Source organism: Melitaea cinxia, chromosome 20, assembly GCF_905220565.1.
Source record: "Melitaea cinxia chromosome 20, ilMelCinx1.1, whole genome shotgun sequence".
NCBI classification, from domain to species: domain Eukaryota; kingdom Metazoa; phylum Arthropoda; class Insecta; order Lepidoptera; family Nymphalidae; genus Melitaea; species Melitaea cinxia.
In genome coordinates, this window is record NC_059413.1 from 5,046,963 (window position 1) to 5,052,414 (window position 5,452).

The following is a 5,452-nucleotide window of genomic DNA, read 5'->3' on the forward strand; positions in this document are numbered from 1 at the left end:
CTTTACATAGTATCTTTATATGAAAATCGGATCCAAAATTAAACTGACTTACTTCAGCCTGTAATATCCCACTACTGGGCATAGGCCTCTTTCCCCATTTACGAGAAGGATCAGAGCTTAATCCACCACGCTGCTCCAATGCGGGTTGGCGGATATATTCCCCGCTATGAGTAACGATTGCTATCAGGTGGACGTGATAACAACCGGGACCGACGGCTTAACGTGCTCTCTGAGGCACGGTGGGGAGACCCACAAGGACTGCACAAACACCCAGACCACGGCAAACACCTGTATGGCCAATACAAATATTTGTCATGTGCAGGGATCGAACCCGCAATCGCCAGCGCAACAGGCATAATCCATAGCTGTTAAAATTAAATTATATTTGCTGTATACGTAATTGTCAAAGCGAGCTTTGTATGAAAGAAAATCAACTGAAAAAGTTGGAAATTTCGATGAGAAAAAAAAATCGTAATAAAAAGTGAGCAATCAATTGGCTTTTACCAGTCGGAAATGCCTAAAGGATTTTTAGGCCAAGCTTAATCACTTTTCCCAATACTAAGAGTTCTTTAATCTAATTATATATAAGCCATAATATTTGTGGGTAATGTAGAAATATACTTATTAAATATCAGACTTATGGCTTGTCAAACTAAGAAATATTAACGAAATCTATTTTAATTATTATACAGTTAAGGACTATTATTTAATAGTATAAATATAATTATTATATCCACACACAGACACACAATACAGCCTAATATAGTCCACTGCTGGACATAGGCCTCCACAAGTTTGCGCCAAAAACGGAGTGAACTCATATGTTTTGCCCATAGTCACCACGCTGGGCAGGCGGGTTGGTGACCGCAGGGCTTGCATTGTCGCACCGAAGACGTTACTGCTTGTCTTCGGCCTGTGTTTTTTAAAGCCAGCAATTAGATGATTAACCCGCCATTGGTCGGCTTTTTAAGTTCCAAGGTTGGAGTGAAACTGTGTTATCCCTTAGTCGCCTCTTATGACACCCACGGGAATTATTATATCCGAATATATCGACGGGTGCAAAGTAAAAAAAGTTAACTACAATTTTGAGATTTTTTTTTTATTTCAGTAATTAACTAAAAAAATTATATTTTACAACATGGCAAAATAAAAAATACAAATATCGCCTTATTTCTTGTACTTTTGTCACGTAAAAGAAGACAACTACTGCTGTTTTGTAAAATTACACGACGTACATGCGTTTAACTACCGCTGGCCGCTTTTACGCAGTCCGCGCGGGGGGCGCACGTTCATTCCTATTGTGTCATCAGTCAGATGGCATGTGCTTCGCCGGCCGGCAACAATATTTTTTGTTTTGGCTTTTTACGTATTAAGGTTTGTGTGAAAATATTATCATTATAATACATAATTTGAATACATCACAATAGACATGGAAAGACGTAAATTATTAGTGAATTTGGGCAGAACGAGACGACAATGCGATATTATGAACCGAGAAGAACTATTAAAACTTTTTGATAACAACCGTGAAACTGATTTAGGTACGTATTATTTATTATAATACTATAATGTTATTGATATTTTGAAGTTAAGTCATGTTTAGTTGCTGTAACTGTAAATAGGTTATTATTGGTTATTTTTTATTACAAAACGACGCATAAACGACCATCTGCCATATGGCTTTTTCTACTTTGAGATTATATGTAGATGTCTCAATTTACATGACTTAATTAGTAATTTTTGTTGTTAGTGAGAATCTACCTTTGTTACTTTTTATTGTTAAACTGACTTATAATTACAATTTATACTTAGTTTGCTTCGTCTTATAACTTTCTATTAAGTATGAGTGTGTTAAGGAAGAGTGACTCCTTCTGGCACGGGAGCTTATTACACTCAAAAGAAGAAGTCGACCTTTGTGTTATTATTGTAATGTGTTGGTTATTGATGAAATAAACATTTATTATTATTATTTATTATTATTTTATTACTGATATTTTTTACTATTGTTTCCTGTTCAGAAAATCCGAAATCACCTTTTAAAGAAGACGTAAGCTTACAGAACATAAGCTGTGGATTTTTTGAGAAGAATACTGTGTTGGCTGATGAAGTTGTTGAACATCTTATAGAAGAATTTGATATGTCCGCGATGAAAACAAATGAGTATCAGTTAACTTCGCAAGATAAGTCCCCCTTTTCTGCGCCACACTCTAGATCGGTTACACCTGTTCACTCTCGATCTGAATTACAAATTTTTAGTTCTGAAAATTATCATATTGAAAATAGAGATACTATAAGAAAATTATCCGATACACTTACGCCCTCAGAATACAATTCATTTACATCAAGTCCACCACGTCCATTATCAGAGTTAAATCAAAATATCTCTTCATTAAACTCAGGAAGGCTATCGAATTTATCAAATTGTCCATCTCCAACAATCAACACCAGTGATGCTTCTTCGGCAGTGGAAGCTTCAAGTGAATGCTCGACGCCTTCCTCATTAAATGGTAGAAAAAGACGTCAGTTTAGTATTGATAGATCAAAGAAGAAGCGATTGAGAAATAAAGACAAGTGGATTGATACAAGGCGTAAATTACTGTTAAATTCAGGTAAAGAACATCAGTCTAGGAATGGAAAAGTCCAACCTGCTAAACATATTAAACCGGCATGTGATATTTGCAAATTTAACTGTAGTACAAAAATATCTCTTGAAGATAGAAAACGTATCTTTGATTGTTTTTGGGATCTCAGTGATCACGAAAAGCAATGGGTTTTTATAGGTAAATATACCAAACGTTCTGTGAAAAAAAGAATTACAACAGAGAATGATTCTAAACGCAAACACAGAGTCAATTATACACTGCCAGTAAATTTAAAAGAAAGCAGCCCTAAAACTGTGAAAGTTTGCAAAACAATGTTTAAGAATACGCTGTCTATAAGTAATCAGTTCATACAGAGTGCTCTTGATAAATATGATAAAACTACGGGTAACTGCGAAAAAGATTTCAGAGGACATCATAATAATAAAAGTAGGGTTATTACAAGTGCCATAATGAAAGGTGTGTGTGATCACGTAAACTTGTTTCAACCAGTGGAATCACACTATACGAGAAAAGACTCAAATAAAGTTTACTTAGCTGATTTAAATTTCTCCATAATGTTTAAGTTGTACCAGACTTGGGCAGAAGAGAATAATATTGTGGAGAGAGTACAGACAGTGCGCCAGTACAGAGATATCATAAATAAAGAAATGAATATCGCCTTTTATGTTCCAAAAAAAGATCAGTGCGATATATGTATAGCATTTAAAAATTGCCACCCTTCACAAAACGATGAATTAAATCAATACAATAAGCATATACAAGATAAAAACATAGCGAGATCTTTGAAAAATCAAGATAAACTTGAATCTCTTCATAATCCTGAAACTGTAACTTCGGCAACGTTTGATTTTCAAAAAATTTTGTCTACACCACATGGAGAAACTAGTTCATTTTATTATAAGCGTAAGCTTTCTGTCTTTAATTTTACTATTTTTGATATGGGTCTTAAAAAAGGAATATGTTACATGTGGCCTGAAACTATAGCTAAGCGGGGTTCTAATGAAGTGGCTAGTTGCCTCTATAATTTTATACAACAGTCAACTCAAAGAGGCATTAAAGATGTCCGCCTTTGGTCCGATAACTGTGGCGGTCAAAACAGGAACCGCATAGTATTTCTGATGTATGTGTACTGCTCTCAAAAATATAGCATCGACATTCGTCACAGATTTTTAGAGAAAGGTCACACCCAGCAGGAAGGTGACAGCGTCCACGCATTGATTGAAAAATCATCAAAAAGAAAATTTATTTACTGTCCTCAAGAATGGTATACACTCGTACGATGGTGTAAAACATCCGGGGATTCTTATGAGGTAATAGAAATAACACAAGATGACGTTTTAGATTTTAAAATGTGTTTAAATGATTTTAAATTGACAAAAAATACCGACAACGAAAATGTTAAGTGGAATCAAATAAGAGAAATAACAGTTAAAGCAGAGGATCCTAACACGATATTTTACAAATATAATCTACATGAAGTAGAACCCAAGCGAATTGACTTGGTGCAAAAAAGAAAAACTCGTTCTTGCTGTGGTTTTACAATTATTGATCCCAAAAAATGTTATAATGAACCCATCATGATTACAAGTGCCAAGTACAAAGACTTACTAAGCCTCTGCCAGCAAAATCTGATACCTTCTAGGTATCATGGCTTTTATAAAAACTTGAAACATGGTTCCTATACTGACGCTGACGGTAATGAGACTGAATGATTTTCTTAATTTGTTATAAATAATTTAAAAAAAAAACACTTTATTTTCTTTCATAACTTTATAAATTGTTTTAGAAAAATGTGTCAAGTTTAATTTAGCTTTCTACTTACTTTTATCATAAGAAATATACGTATTTTTTATAAAAATGTATGAATAGAATACTCTTTAGAGGATTTATGTTTTTTAAAATACAGAATTACTATTAAGATTGTGATCATAACTATAATATTCATTATTGTGACTGATGTTAATTATTTTTAAGTTTTAAATTTTTAGAACTATTCTAGATTTATTTTCAATTGTTTTTTTATAAGAAGTTTATAATTTTTACTGTTGAATTGTCAACAAAATAACCTGCAATTACCTCATATATGATTACCAAGTTTTGTATCGCGAAAAAAATGATAATTTCACTGAAATAAAAAAATAATTACTGAGAAATTATTTCATTTAACCTCTTTCTAAATCATATACCTTGAACAAATGTTATGATGTAGAAAAAGACATCTGCGTAATTATGCTTTGAACTTTGATTATTTAGAATATAACCTAGTCATGGACTAATTTTAATAATTGGAAAAGTCATACTTTTTATAATTACTGGAATATATGAAATATACTTTATTAAATTCAGATTTTTTAAATTCCTATGTAGAAACGACCAAGTGGTAGTTAACTCAGTTGTCATATTTTTAAGTTCAGTGTAGAGGCAGACAACTGCAATATCTCGTAAATTAAACATAATTAGAAGAAATGAAATATACAAGTGTTTGTCTTTATAAATAATGTAGCAGTGATAAAAATTTCAACAAATTTGGTTTAAAATTGACAAAATGGGAGCACTTTTTCCTATTATGCGCTCTCCTGAAAAGTAGCTGTTTTGTATATAACTCTTTTTACTTTGCACCCGTCGATATATAATTCCTCAGCTATTCAGCCCATATTCGAGAAAGGCTTTAGGATACACAACATCATTTTACGACAAATATGATTAGAATATGAAAAAGAAAGAAGTGAAAAAGTTTACAAAGCGATAATTTCGGACATTGACATACAAACAATATTTCTTCTGGACATTAGGACAGTCCTCCCGTGGCCGTTACCGGTTACGGTAAAGTATTCGAAACGTCAAGCATG